At 43.2% G+C, this 16,008-nt stretch overlaps 1 pseudogene; it reads right to left on the reverse strand.

Moving 5' to 3' along the window:
* Positions 1 to 9,641: 9,641 nt before the first annotated feature.
* LOC126076600 (protein Shroom3-like) overlaps positions 9,642 to 16,008 on the reverse strand; it is a 44,731-nt pseudogene continuing 38,364 nt past the window's right edge.

Raw genomic sequence — 16,008 nt, forward strand, 5'->3', positions numbered from 1 at the left:
AATGGTGATAAAGGGCATCCTTGTCTGGTTCCTGATCTCAAGGGGAATGCTTTTAGGCTCTCTCCACTTAGGGTGATGTTGGCTATTGGCTTTGTATAAATGCCCTTTATTATGTTGAGGAATTTCCCTTCTATTCCTATTTTGCTGAGAGCTTTCATCATAAATGTATGTTGAACTTTGTCGAATGCCTTTTCTGCATCAATTGATAAAATCATGTGGTTCTTGTCTTTTATTTGTATGATGGATTACATTAATAGTTCTTCTAATGTTGAACCACCCCTGCATAAAAAAAAAAAAAATTAGTATGAATCCCACTTGGTCGTGTGATATGTTGTGGAATTCTGTTGGCTAGAATTTTGTTGAGGATTTTTGCATCTAAATTCATGAGGGATATAAAAAAATTCATGAGGGTTATAGGTCTGTAATTTCCTTTTTTTGGTGCCTTTACCTTGTTTTGGTATCAGGGTTATGCTGGCTACATAAAAGGAGTTTGAGAATATTCCATCCTTTTCTATGCTCTGAAATACCTTTAGTAGTAGTGGTGTTAACTCCTCTCTGGAAGTTTGGTAGAACTCTGCAGTGAAGCCATCCAGGCCAGGGCTTTTTTTTTTTTTCTTGGGAGTTTTTAAATTACCTTTTCAATCTCTCTCTCTCTTTTTTAATGGGTTTGTTTAATTGCTCTACTTCTGCTTGTGTTAGTTTAGGTTAGGTTTTGAGAAACTCATCCATTTCTTCTAGGTTTTCAAATTTGTTAGAGTACAATTTTTCATAGTAATCTGAAATGATTCTTTTAATTTCAGTTGGGTCTGTTGTAATATCGCCCATCTCATTTCTTATTTGGGTTATTTGCTTTCTCTCCTGTTTTTCTTTTTTCAGTTTGGCCAGTGGTTTAGCAATTTTGTTAATTTTTTCAAAGAACCAGTTTTTGTCTTGTTAACTCTTTCAATTGTTTTTCTGTTCTCTATTTCATTTAATTCTACTCTAATTTTTATTATTTGTTTCTCTGGTGCCTGAGGGTTTCTTATGTTGCTCTCTTTCTATTTGTTCAAGTTGTAAGGGTAATTCTTTGATTTTGGCCCTTTCTTCTTTTTTGTATGTGTGCATTTATTGATATAAATTGACCTTTGAGCATTGCTTTTGCTGTGTCCCAAAGGTTCTGATAGGAAGTGTTTTTATTCTCATTGGAGTCTGTGAATTTCTTTATTGATCCTTGATGTCTTCTATAACCCAGTCGTTTTCAAACAGGGTGTTATTCGATTTCCAAGTGTTTTATTTATTTTCCCTGCTTTTTCTGTTATTATGCAGGCAGGAAGGCAGTGGGATATCTGATATTATTGATTTTCTAACCAGAGAACTCCCTTTAGTATTTCTTGTAGTTTTGGTTTGGTTTTTACAAATTCCCTAAACTTCTGTTTATCTGGAATGTCTTAATTTTGCCTTCATATTTGAGAGACAGTTTTGCTGGATATATGATTCTTGGCTGGCAATTTTTTTCCTTCAATGCTTTATATAAGTCATCCCACTGCCTTCTTGCCTGCATGGTTTCTGCTGAGTAGTCCAAGCTTATTCTTATTAACTCTCCTTTGTAGGTGACTTTTCATTTATCCCTAGCTGCTCTTAAAATTCTCTATCTTTTGTTTTGGAAAGTTTGATTATAATATGTCTAGGTGACTTTCTTTTAAGAGCTGCCTTATGTAGAGATCGATGAGCATCTTGGATAGACATCTTCTCATCTTTCATGATAACAGGCAAGTTTTCTGTCAACAAATCTTCAACAATTCTCTCTGTATTTTTTGCTATCCCTCCCTGTTCTGGCTTTCCATTCGCTCATAGGTTATTTCCCATGATAGAGTTCCACATGATTCTTCAGGTTTCTTCATTTTTTAAAAATTCTTTCATCTGATTTTTCTTCATCTATATTGGTGCCATGTGCTTTATCTTCAGTCTCACCAATTCTGCCTCCCACTTGCTCAATTCTGCTCCTCTGACTTTCTACTGAGTTGTCTACTTCTGTAATTTTATTGTTAATCTTCTGAATTTCTGATTGCTGTCTATGTATGGATTCTTGCAGCTTATTAAATTTTTCATTATGTTCTTGTATAACCTTTTTAATTTCTTCAACTGCTTTATCTATGTGTTCCTTGGCTTGTTCTGTATATTGTCTGATCTTCCTGATGTCTTGAAGAATTCTGTATATTAATCTTTCATATTCTGCATCCAGTAATTCCAGGAAGGCACCTTCATCCAGAAGATCCCTTGATTCTTTGTTCTGAGAGCTTGTTGATGTGATCATGATCTGCTTCTTTATGTGATTTGATATTGACCACTGTTTCCATGTCATCTATAAGTTATTGTATTAATTTATTTTATGTTTTCTTTTTATATCCTAGCATCTTGCTTTGTTTTGTTTTGATGTGTCCAAACAGGTTGCTTGAGTGAGCTATCTTGATTATTTTTGCCTTTAAAGCTCTAACTTCCTGTCACCAGATGGCTAGAGCTTTTACCAGGTATATGAGCCTAAGAGTCCATTCACTTCTCTTGTATTAATTCAGCTCAGGTATCCATGTAGTTGGACAGGCTCTGTCATACAGTCTTAGATGGGCAGGGGTGATTGGTGTAGGTACCAGTATCTGGTTGCAGCAGGGGGTCATGGTCTGAACTAGGCAGGAGGCTGACAACTGTCCCACAAGTGTCTGTGAGGAAAGCATGTCCCTGTTCCCTAGAGTGTAAAGGTGGGTGGGTTCTGCATACAGACTTTGGGCACCCAATGCTTTTGGTTGTAGGGACTGAGAGGTACCAGTTATCCTTGGACCCCTGTCATGGGTGCCTGGGTGACATGAGTGGAGCCACCAGTCCTTAAGCCCCTAATGTGGGTAGGTGAGGACCCTGTTTAATAGGCAAAGTGGTGTCAAACATCAAACACCCACCTCTCCACCACAAAGCTGAAACAGTTGCAGTCTGCCAACAAGGGCCTAGTCTCCTGAAATAGGCCCACACAGGTCCATGCAGAGGGGAAAGATATTCAAAGTCCATGGACCATTTATGGCTGGACAGGAGCCACTTCTCTCCTGAGACTGCCAGGTTAGTGGAGCTAGCAGACTATCTTTTCCCTAGTTGTGAATTCATTCCTTCTCCAAGGCTTGGAGAATGGCTCAGGACATGCAGTAGGACCTATCTCAGGTGTAGGGAAATCGACAGCCACTGAAGGCAGGTTCAGGGCTGGGGGCATGGTAAAATATACACAAGTGCTTAGCTTTTGCTGAAAGCACTGTTCTCCTCTGGTTCCAGAGGTATGAGTAGGCTGCGTGGCTGGCTGTTTCTCCCTGAGGAAACTACAGCCAAATGCTGCCAGCAGCCTGCCGCACCACTTCCAGGAATGGTGCCTGAGGGATCCGGGAAAATAGGGTCCAGCAACTCCTCTCCACTTCTGAACTGTCTCTTCCTCCCTTTTCCACTCAGTCCATTTTCTAACTTTGCCTTTGGTATTTGGGGCTTCTAGCTTGTCATAAATGTAATTGTTTCACTAGTTTTTTCAGGTCTTTGTTGAAAGAGGGTTCACCAGAAGTGTCTGACTACTCCACCATCTTGACCCCACCTCCTGAAATGTTTTTGTTCGTGGTGTTTTAAATACTAAATGTTTTTATATATGAAATATTTTTATGTTTGAAATATTTATAAATGAAATTTTTTAATATGTGAAATATTTTATTTGTGAGACATGTCATCATTGTGAGACACATCATTTTTTGTGAAATACATCTTTATGTGAGAAACACATATGTATATGTGAAATACATATATGAAGTATATTTGAAATATTTTTATATATGAAACTTTTTTATATAGGAAATATTTTTACATTCGATATAGTTTACCTATGAAATATATTTATATTTTGAATATTTTTATATGTGAAATATTTTATATAAGAAATGCTTTTGTATGTTAACAATTTTTATATGAAATATTTTATGTGTGCAATGTTTTTATATATGAAAATTTTAACATATGTAGTTTTATATATGAAATATTTACTTGTAATGTTTTTAAATTTGAAATATTTTAATACATGAAATATGTTTATATATTACGTATTTTTATAAATGGAATATGTTATATATTAAACTTTCATATATGTAATATTTTTGCGTGAAATATTTTATATACAATAAATATTCATATGTGAAGTATTTTTATATAAGGTGTATTCTTACATAAGAAATCTTTTTACATATGAAATATTTCTATATATGAAATACATTTAAAATAAATATATTTTATGATATATTTATCTTATCAAAATAAAGAAGAAAAACAAAAACTCAGCAAACACAGAAACAACAATGGTGAAACAATTAGATTTTCTAATCTATAAATGAGAAGAACTCAACCAAAAAATTAAACAAAGAATCCACCAGCACACACACACACACACACACAAATAACCTGCAATATGCAGAAAACACAACCTTGCATGCTTCAAGAACGAGAACTTGAAGCACTTACCGATGAAGATCAAAGACTACAATCTTTAGTATGGATAACACCTCAACATAAAGAAACAAAAATCTTCACAACTGGACCAATGAGCAACATCATGATAAACAGAGAATATATTGAAGTAGTCAAGGATTTCATACTGGATCCACAATCAACACGCAAGGCAGCAGCAGTCAAAAAATAAAATAACATATTGCACTGAGCAATTTTATTGCAAAATTAATATTTAAAATGTTCAGAAGCAAAGCTGTCACTTGAGGACTAAGGTGCACCTAACCAAAGCCATGGTATGTTCAGTCACCTCATATGCATGCGAAACCTGGACAATAAATATGGAAGACAAAAGATGAATTGATGTCTTTAAATTACTGTGTTGGCAAAGAATATTGAATATATCACGCAATGGGAGAAGAATGAACAAGTCTGTCTTGAAAGAAGTACAGCCAGATTACTCTTCAGAAGCAACAATGGCAAGACTTTGTCTGGTGTACTTTGCACGTTATCAGAAGGGACCATTCTTTGGAGAAGGGCATCATTCTTGGTAAATTAGAGGATCAGTGAAAAAGAGGAAGACCCTGATGAGATGCATGACACAGTGGCTGCAACAATGGGCTCAACTATAACATGTGTGAGGATGGCGCATGGCCAGGCAGTGTTTCCTTCTGTTGTACATAGAGTCACTGAGAGTCATAAGTGACCCTATGGCCCCTAACAACAACAAAAATGCACCTCATGTGTAGTCAGCACCTGTCTATCAGTGGAGGCTTGTGTGTTGCTGTGATGGTGAACAGATTTCGTCCACTCTGCCAGACTAAGGCAGACTGGGAAGAAATTGGACAATGGTCCAATCTTCAATTGATCGTGGAGATAGTGCAGGATTGGTCAGCATTTCATTCAGTTGTGCATGGGGCTGACTCCAAAATAGCTAACAACATTTCACTGAACCTTTTTTCTTTGGATACCCACTCATTCATTCAACAGCCATTTAGTGAGGGCTTATTATATTCCATGCTACATTTGGTGTTAAAACAAGTCTATCTGCCTTAATGAAATTTACTACCTAGTGAATATAGATATATTTACCCAGAGATAGAAAAATAACTACCATTTTTGTGAGTTTGTTACAAATGCCAATACTGTACAAAGTATGTTTTTTCCAAAAAATCACCTAATTCAACAAGACCATTGTTAAATAAGGAATAAATATTAAAGTTTCAATTTATACATAAGATAATAGAGCATCTGAAATTTTAAATAACTATCTCCAAGTCATACAGTTACTAGTCAGCAGAATCAGAATTCTAACCTAGGTTTTTTTCCTGACTCTAATGCTCTTAACACCTACACTGGGTAGAAAATAAAAGAGCCCTGAAGGAGCAGCCTTGGGAAATGCTCCTGTATTAGGGAGGTCAGCAAAAGATAGCCCAGGAGCAATGTAGTGAAGGAAACAGAGACTTAAAAAGAGAGAATTGCCCCCAACAAGAGGAGAGACTTTGGGGACAGGTAGGGAGGAGGTAATGGGACAATACAGTGGGTCAAAAGCTCCCAGAGATGTGAGGTCACACCGTGCACAGAGAATCTACTGATGTCAGCTATTAGGTCAATGTTGTGACCAGAGAGCAACCAGAGGCAGAAATGGAGGGCTGATGGGAGATAGGCAAGTGACAACATTGACTGTGAGAATATATCACGTAGTATAATTGACAGCATTTGGAGAGGAGGGTAGAGATACATTGCCCTTGTAATGGGGACCTAGAATCAAGATGGTAGTTTAAGTGGAATAATCCTACTTGGTTGTAGAAAATTTTCAGATTTTTTTAAAATAAAAAATTCCATATCACTACACTTTGGGAGCACTTTTGTTTCAGAGTAATTGGATGAAGACTGTTCTCTTCTTGCAGTTTTATATCTGCCAGAATTCTATTGATGTTTTATTTGAGGAAACAAAGACTTAGAAAAATTAAATGTTATTTACATTAATTTCTTACCCGGCTTTTGTATAAGATACTTAATACTATAACTATGGTTCAAAAACTAAAGCTGTAGCCAAACGAGTAGTTATGACAAAGGTTGCAAATATCCCACTACCATAATTATGAGTATTATGATATAGGGTGTGGTGTTCTTTGTGGAAGAAACATGTAGCTACCTTGTTTTTAAGAAAATAACTACTGAATCTCATCATTTTATAAAATGTGTATAATTCAAACCATGATTTGCCTAATATGCTGAGCAAAACAAGATGGAAAACATGACTTCTGGCAGGAGAAAATAGATCACAAGTGCTACACAGGGAGGCAGGCCCCAAGACTGAAATTTGATGAGCACTTAAAGGCTTCACCCTGAACTCTATCAGTTCATTCACTGTTTTTTCAAATGTACAGTCACTTAATTTACCCATGCCTGGAAAAAAGAAAAAAAATCACAGTAATAACAATCACCTTGATCTTTGGGTAAGTTTTTATGCTTTCCCTTTGAAAAAGTCATTATGATCTCTAAAGGGCCCATCCTTTAATCATTTCAGGTTAAATTAATAAGGAATAACACTAACGTAATTTTATAAATACCTTGGCAAAAACTAATGTTCCTCAAAAATGGATATATTAGTTACAGTACAGGTCAGTGGGCACTGGGGGTGGGTACAGGTCAGAATAGAGAAAGATGAGAGAAATAAGTGCTAATTTATTTATGCAAATACTGCTCTGGTAAGTGTGGGACCAGATGGCAGAACTAGCATACAATGAAGGGATTTTTTAAATCAGGTTTTTAAAATTAATATTTGGGCTCCAAAGCTCTACTTTACTGGCACTGGTGGAAAGATGACATTTTTCTCATCAACAAGGCTATTGGAAAGATTCTAGAGGTAAATTTCCAATGATGTCTACCCCAGCCTGCCACACTCCCCAGGAAAATAGTCACCTGTCAAGATGATTGATCTGTTTGCAGAGGAGACACTGTTCACCTTGTAGCAAGTTGTCAAATGATAGCCTGTGGTTTAAATATGTGCTTAATAGACTAAGGACAAAAAGTTATTATTAAAAAGCCCCAGAGCTGGTTTTAAATTATGGTCTTCCAGGGAGAAAATACATGTAACTAATCTAGACATCATATCAATGTTACTTATTCCTATTCTGATGAATGATTATAAAATTCTACACAATTAAGCTTTTTAAACACCATAGCACATGTTGACATAGGCAATCCATACCATAGGAGCCCTGGTGGGAAAGCACTTGGCTGCTAAGGAAAGCTGGATGGTTCAAACCCATCAGCAACTCTGCAGGAGAAAGATGTGACAGTTAGCTTCCATAAAGATTACAGCCTTGGAAAAACTATGGGGCAGTTATACTCTATCCTATAGGGTCCTTGTCATTCAAAATTGATTAGATTGCAATGGCTTTGTTTTGGTTTTGGTTAGTCTATTCCATTCCTTTTTCCATTTGATATTTTCACTCTCTCTCTCTCCCCTTCCCTCTTCTCTTCCCCTCCCCAACACTCTTTTATAAAATTTAACTCTTTAGTACCTCATTCATATTGTGGTGTTAATGACTAAAAAATTACCTCTCCACCAGGTGAAAATAATCTTATTCCTTTCTGTTTCCTCAGAGTATTTTGTCCAAGTTTTTTGTAGTAGATGGTAATGGTGATGCATTCCCCCTTTCCCTCTGATGTTATGAGTCAGGCTGCCGATCATTCACAACCATAACCTCTCCCAGGAGTGACCCTGATACCCTGGAAGCCACCTCTACTGGCAATGCCTGGGAGTGGGAGATTTCAAGTTACACAGAAAGGATAGGAGTGGGAGTTAGAAGGGAATGTCAGTGACTGGCTTATTTGTGATGCAAAAGACCAACCTCTCTCCTGAACTCCTTGGAGCCTTTCTTACTCCAGAGCCCCTCCATGGGATCAGACTGAGGTTCTCCTTCCTGAGTTCTGTCCTGGCTTGCCTTACAGGCTGCACGTGAGGACATTCACTCACTGTAATATTTACCCGTCTCACACTCTACTTCCAGGAAACCAGACCCAAGACACTTCGTTATAGTACTTGCCACTCTTTAACTTGTCAAGTTCTGTAAACACCAGCTCGAATGGTATTTCAGTATATTGCCCCACCTATTCAGGCATTTTGCATTTTAACCTGTACTAAAAGTTTTTTTATTTTTAATGATTAAAAAGTACAGCCAAGAAAATCCTATATTGCAATTCTACTCTTTAACACACGGGGTCATCATAGATAAAAATCTACTCGATATCAACTATCACAGCAACAATAATGCCTTAAGATAAAGACATGAAACTATGAAGAGTAAAGTTTTTGTCATAGTAGGTGATTTTTTTGCACATCAGAGGCCTTTCTGAAGTCACATCCATGGCTGGGGATGCTGCCTTAATCCATCCCAAGCACCTTTCCTTATAGTTTCCTGAAATAAATATGTGAACCGGGAACTTAAAAATGCTGTTATATAGGTCAATAATTCTTTTTTTAATCTTTGGAATTCTTCATTTTCATTAACGTTTTTACAAAATACAAAGCTCAAACATAATTGTGTACATCCACCACAAAATAGAGTCAAATATGTGGTTACCACACAAACTGATCTTTTTTCATTTTTAAAAATATAATGACAATGTTCAAGGTTTTACAGTTCTTTCTCTCAGGGTGTGTGTATGGGTGTGTGTGTGTGTGTGAGTATCTGTCCTTTTATGGTTTTATGTTGCAGACCCTTCATTAATGAGGACTTGTACCCTGCCTTCAGGATACTGTGCCCACAAGAAAGGAAGGCAACTGTGGATACATTCCTGAGTGTGGCACACAGTGATCTATGTTGCCTCAGCTTATTAAAAATTAAATAATAGATCAAACATCCTCCAACAAGTTCTCACAGTTTCATTAATTTTCTTCCCACTACAAAATAACAATAGAAAAGGGTGATTTCCCAGCAGCATTTGAGCTCTCAGAGGATCAATCGTGAAAGAAGGAAAAAAAAAAAAGGCTTTTTCCTGGACAGAATTTGTTTCCTTTTATCTAGAAAAACCCCAGTAACCCATATAGTTTAAATGGCGGTTTGTACAGAAACATTTTTCAGAATAAACAGTGTTGAGAAAGAAGGCAATCTTCTGGTTAGATGTTTTAAAAGAGGTTAAAGTGGAGAGGTTAATGCTGGATAAATACTACTGAAAATACATCCCCCTGCAGGAGCAGTTTCCGCTTGCAGTGTTTGTGGGCTATGCCAAGGGCCCTGCCTTGGGAATGAAATCCAAAGGAAGGCTCTCCAGCAGATATTTGACCTGCTCCTGGCACAGTCTGAACTTGTCATGCAGCTTTCGCTGCTCAGTGAAGAGTGCTGACTGCATGGTCGCAAAATGCTGGTAGTCCTGGATTTACTCCTCTGAAAGGTAATTGGCCAGGATGTCCAGCACCACCTGTCCTCTTCAATCGAGGTTCTCCTTGAGCTCCTGGGTATCCTCATGCTGCCCAGCCAGGACCTTTCTCTTCTCACTGAGAGAGCTCTGTTCTTCATAACTGGCATCTTCCCCAAGGCCACTAATGATGTTCACAACACTGGCCAGGCGACCCAAGAGGGCAGCAGGTTTACCACTTTGTCCAAGTCCCCTACGAACATCTTGTACTTGTCAAAATCACTGGGCTTGCAGAGCTCACGGATCAAAGCCTCCACCTCTTCTCCCAAGGCATTATTGAGCTTTATGTCCATCAGCAGACTCCCTTTTTTCCTGGAGGGTCTCAAGCATGTGGGTGAGGCTTCCAATGAGCTCTGCCTTCTTTTCATCGACACCTGCCTGCTCCTCTTCCTCATTCACCTCTTTTGGCATATCTTCGATTTTGTTCAGAAGCTCAGTCTTGGAGATGTACTCACTGTAGTAAGCAAGATAGTTGACCAACATGCCCACTGTTTCTTTTTCTTCACTCTTCATATCTTTGCATCCTGGGCAGTTGGCAGCTGTCTCCATGGCCTTCCTCTTTATGCTGTTTTCCTTCACTAAGTTAACGTCTCGGGGAAACAAACCTTCCATCAAGTCCATAGTTGTCTTTATTCTGGAGCCTGGATCCAAAATGACTGCCAGGGATTTGTTTTGGTGGACAATTTCCTAGGTTAGAGCCTCTATTGTGATATCTTCCGATGACCAGCACTGACTTTCTTTTCTAAACCCTGAGTTCCACTTACTGGACTGTGAATGAGGCTCAGGGTCTTGATGGGAAGTGGCCACCCTGGACTTGGCTGTTTGCCAAAAGATCAAGCCAGCTGGAGCTGGTCACCCATGATGGACGGTAGGTTGGTCTCATTGGGATCTAGAAGCCAGTATCTGACTACCCACCAAATGGGCTGCACTGGCCTTTCTTTTGCACTGGAAAATTTGCTAGAGCTTCTGCTATGGGGATCTTCATAAGCTTCACTGTCCAGCTGTATCTCACACACAGCTTGGGGAGGGGGTGGAGGAAAGTCATCCAAACTATTCGCTGGGGTTTCCAGGCTTAGTGGAAGAGGTAGGAGTGGGAGAAGAGCTTCAAATATGGGGCTGGAAGTGGTACTGGGTTCCAAGTCCTTCACAAATGCCTCATCATCATAATCCTCCTAAGGTGGTGGGGAAGCCTGCAGGACCAACTCAGATATTTGGAGGGAGATCCTCTCTGGACTGCTTGGGGCCCCAACAGGGTGTCTGGGTCAGAAGTGCTGCTTGAACTTGGAAGACTCCCCCCTCCCTTTCTTTTTTTTTTTTTTTAATAGTGCTTCAGGTTTACAAACTCTGGTGGCAAGGATTCCTCAGGAAGGCTGTTCTCTCAGACTGCACAGACCCATTTTACTCTGGGGAGGAGGACTCTGAGGTAGTCAGAACTTTTTCCTCATCCCCTCCTCTATCCCATTCCCTGGGCTGGTGAATTCTAAGCCTCTGGGACTTGGAGGCTGGATCAGGGTGGGACCATTGCTTCTGGGGGTTACTGCAGAGGTGCAGGGTGAAAGAGGCTGTCACCCTGACTGATCATCCTTCTCATCCTGCTAGTCGGCAGCAGCCTGTGAGCAGTAGGTAGAGGGCACAATGGAAGGCAGAACAGAGCTGAGTGGGGTCAGTGGTCCCATCCTGGTGTCTGTAAGGTGACTCTGCATTCCTGCTGGCAATGGCCTGTTGCAAGATGTCCTGCTAGATTTTCTCTAAGGGTCCAGGGTTCCAGGACATTCTCTGAGAACTGAAGGGCCACCAGTTGCTCTGCAGCCTGCACCACCTCAACTAGGGCTAGGATGGTATGTGAACAGTGGCATCTCTTCAAGGTCTCTTTCTAAACAACTGAGTAACCTATATACAGGGCCAGCCAAGGAGCATGGATCCTTCACAAGAAGACTGAAGCTACCATAACCCACAAAAGCATATCCTGGTGCTTTTTTGTTTGCAATGGGAGATGACCTGGACCCGCATGTGTACAGGGACGGCCAGGGCATCCTAGCGCTCCAGTAGGTCCTCAGAGGACTTGGACTTCCTGGTCCTTCCAGCTGTGACTCCCCGGGAAGATGGCTCCCCAGGGGTCCTGTGACCCTCTGGGGACCCCGAGGATTGCAGTTGGCTCCGCCAAGCAGCTCGGCTCGGGTACCCTCGCAGCCATTCCCAGAGGAGACGGCCACTGGCAAAAGAGCTGCTGCTATTCTGAGGGGCCCTTGGGAGCTCCTCTCCGGCCACCGGCGCTATGGCCTTAGGACCGAGGCCTTCCTGCGGGGCTGCAGGCTCTGGCGAGGCCAGGGCCTTCTGGCGCAGCTGGGCTGGGCTGGAGATAGGTGCTCTGGGCAAGCTCTTGCAGAACTCCCGGCTGCTGGAACCCACAAGAGGCCGCAGGACGAGGGCCTCTTGCCGGTCTTGCACAGAAAGTAGTCCATCAGGGCACTGCGCTAGAACTGCTTCAGCTCCAGGCCCTAGAGGCTGAGCGTTCATCAGGCCCTCTTGTCACGTTCAAAGATCTGGCGGCGGTTGGCCATGGTGGTCTCCAGAAAACGCACCCCCTTCCTCTGCAGATCCAAGAGAGTTGGCTTGGCCTCCTCCAAGACCCCCATCTCGGTCACGTTCTAGGGCTCTGAGTAGGAACCCTTCTTCTGCTAGGGGGTCGGGTGCCGGTGTGCCCCTCTCTGAGCAGCAGGGGGCTCTGGCTGGGCCGGTTGACTCTAAGCCGGGGTCATGTTGTGCCACTCACCCGGCTTGTGTGGGGGCAGGGAGGCCACCGCCGGCGCCTTGGGACTCTGCAGCCCCACGAGGGCCAAGGCTGGCCAGGCCGCCAGGGCCTGGGTGCCCCAGGCACCTCCCAGTTCGAGGTCCCTGCGTCAAAATGAGGTGGTCCCCAGGACAAGATACTATGCCTCCTTGATGCTGTTCTGGTAGGCGCAGCTGAAGTTGGCGTCCAGCAGGGGCAACTCGAGAGTGTCAGTCCTATCATCTGGCCACACAGCCGCCTTCTCAGCCTCGCTGAAGAGCTGAAAGGTGCTCTGGCTCCGGAGGAGATGAGCATCCTGTCTAGGGGGCTCACCTCCTCCGAGCAGGGAGGGCAGGCCACCACCTAAGCCCCTCCTCAGCTGTTGTCCCATGGCAGAAACTTCTTCCAACTTTGTCTCTGCGTTTTTGAAGTGCTGTTCCCCATTGCCTAGAGGCTCCATGCATTCAGAAAAACGGTATTGGCTCTTACCTCCTCAAATTCATTCCCAGAAATACTGGAAGTTGAGGCTGTCTTGTTGGGCCTGTAGGTTTGACCATAACTGAACAGGCTACACTTGATTTCTGGCTCCCTTGCTCTTGCTGCTCAATTTTGGAAACCTTCTTCAGCACCAAGCTGTGGGGCTTCCCATACTGAAAGCCCTGGAAAACCAAGGCAATGCCTGAACTGAGCCTCCTTCAGCCCAGACTGGATGTCTGCTGATGCAGTGGGAGGAGGGTTCTTCATACCTTGGGTCTGAACTGTGAAAAGAGTCAGAAATGCTTGTTCTCCCCTCGTGTCTTGGATAGGAAACTGGCCTATCCAGATGGCTCCTGTGGTCAGAACTGATTTTCCTTCTTGAGTCCTCAGCCTTGGTGTTGACTATAGAGGCTGGTTTGCCATCTGGGTAGCCTTCCTGAGATCCCGCTCCAAACTCCAGGCTGCTTTGCCTTCTTAGACTTTCCATAATGTTCTTGAGAGATGAGAAGGCTGACTTGGTCTTGCCAAAGTTTCTTGGCAGGTGCTGGCCTAAGCCTTCTCTCGCCTGCCTCCTCTGGAAGTTGGCATTGTGGTCTTCCTGGAAATCCACCTCCGAGGGCTCTGAGGGCCTGGAAGATGAATTGTCTTCCACTTGCGAGGTCTGAACCTGAGGGGATTCATGGCTGTGGTGATTAGAATATGGTTTGTTGCTGTGGGTGCTCTTTCTTTCATTGGAATGTGGGCTGTTGCCTTGGGGAGATGTGAGATGTCTCCTCGAGGAGGTCTCCTCCTCATTTTCAGGCACTGATGGGAAATGGACTTTGTAGGGGACCAACTTGGCTGTAGTTTCTGGTTTTCTCTCTGCTGGGAACAGTGAGTCATATTCTAGTGCCTGGTAGAAGGCAAACCCAGGCCTGCTAGACCCATTCTGGGAATTTGACCAATCACAGTGAAGTGCTGTAGCAAAAACGTAACAAGAGTAGGCTTTCTGAAAACAACTCTTATAGGACGGTTAATAACCGTTTCATAACCATCTGCTTCAGACCTACCCAGTGCACTGTGCACTGGAAACTTTTGGCACAGTTGGCTGCAAGGTACAGGATTGTGAAACCCTGCCGCCAGGGAGCAATGGTGGTCATCTTGTCACAAGCTGCCTGAGGGCCTGTGTATCCTCTCTTCTTAGCCAGTGTAGGATAGAGCATACCATTACTGTTCCTGGAAAGCTGGGGCACCTGGGCAAAATGTGGCTCCATGGAAGGTACAGGGTAGATGCCATTCCGGAGCAGAGGTTGGCCTGGTTGTGCCTTCTTGGTATAATTATACTTGGGCTCCCCTGGGGGACTGCTCTCTAGGTTCTTCTCTAGTGCAGTATGAAGCCGTTCCTCTATGAATGGAGACTTTAGGGGTCCGATGAGTTTGCCTGAGGCTGGCAGAACTGTTTCCGATCAAGGCTACACCAGGAGCTGGGACCAATCAAAGTGCCAGATGGCTGCATGTCTGTGGCTCCAAGCTGGGGGAAGGGGTGCAACCACCTTAGGAGGTAGGTTGTCAGTGGCAGTTTCCAAGAAACTGGGGCACTGCTGGTTCCAGGATGAGGATGGAACTCTCTTGCCCCAAAGAACATTATGGCATTTATCATAGCTCTGATCTTCTGCTGATGCTCTGGCCTCCCTACCTTGAAGAAGCCAAGCTGAAGAATTTACCTCATACTCCTCTGAGACTTCACTCTGAATCTCATAGACTGTCTTGACATAGTGAATGTCTGCCTCCCTCATCCCTTCCAGGAGGCCACCTGAATGTTCCCAGCCAGAGATTCCAGGAGGCAGATACTCTAGGATGCTAGAGCTGGCAGAGAAGGAGCTGTAAGCAGAGTCTCTCTTGTTATGCAGGTGGCGGAGCTGATCAATGCTACTGGGTGACTTGGCAAGGGAAAGAAGATGGCAAGTTGTGTATCCCCTACTGGGCTCCAGGCCCTCCATGCTCCCCTGGGAGCTGCATCGGTCAGGGCTCCACCTCAGATAAATATGGTCACATTTGGAGACTTGTAGAGGAGCTGGAATGGTAGCCTTGGTGCCAAGGAGTGCCAGTCATGCCCTGGGATATTTGCATCATGCTGGCATCAGGTTGGTTCTCCCCAAATTTGGTTGACTACAGTGCCTGTGCTTTAGCAGAAGTTTACTTGCTCTCGACCATGTTGCTTTCCTCTGCTGGGGGTCAGATATGAGGCTCAGGGCTGAAGAAGTTAGAGGTGGCAGTATCTGCATGGCTCTGGTCTGCACACGTGTCTCATCACAGCTCGCTGAGCCGTCAGCACCTGCCGGCCACACCGGGCTCCAGGCCAGTACCAACTCCAAGGCCAAACCTTGCACTGCTGGGAGGAGGCAGGGCAGGGCACCCCTGAAGGGGCTTGCAGCTATCAACGATGGGCAGCTCTGCTGTGCCCTGTTCCACCATATCACAGCTACAGCAGCCTCGGCATGGAGGACCCAAGACATGGAGCTCCAGGGGGCTGAATCTGGCTGGGGGGGAATGGAGGCCTCGGGAGCAGCCCACAACCACTGTTCCCTGGTGGCAGGGCTTCACATTCCCATACCTTGCAGCCACTGTGCCGAAAGGTTCTAGGGCACAGCACACTGGGTAGGTCTGAAGCAGACGGTTATGAAATAGTTATTAACCGTCCTATAATAGTTGTTTTCAGAAAGCCTACTCTTGTTACATTTTTGCTACAGCACTTCACCATGATTGGTCAAATTCCCAGGTTTTTTCTCTTCTCCTGCAAGAGGCTGAGACACAGGTGTGCTGACTCTGAATTCACCCACCATGTGATCTTTCTGGGGGTG

The sequence above is a fragment of the Elephas maximus genome, chromosome 1, assembly GCF_024166365.1.
Source record: "Elephas maximus indicus isolate mEleMax1 chromosome 1, mEleMax1 primary haplotype, whole genome shotgun sequence".
NCBI lineage: Eukaryota > Metazoa > Chordata > Mammalia > Proboscidea > Elephantidae > Elephas > Elephas maximus.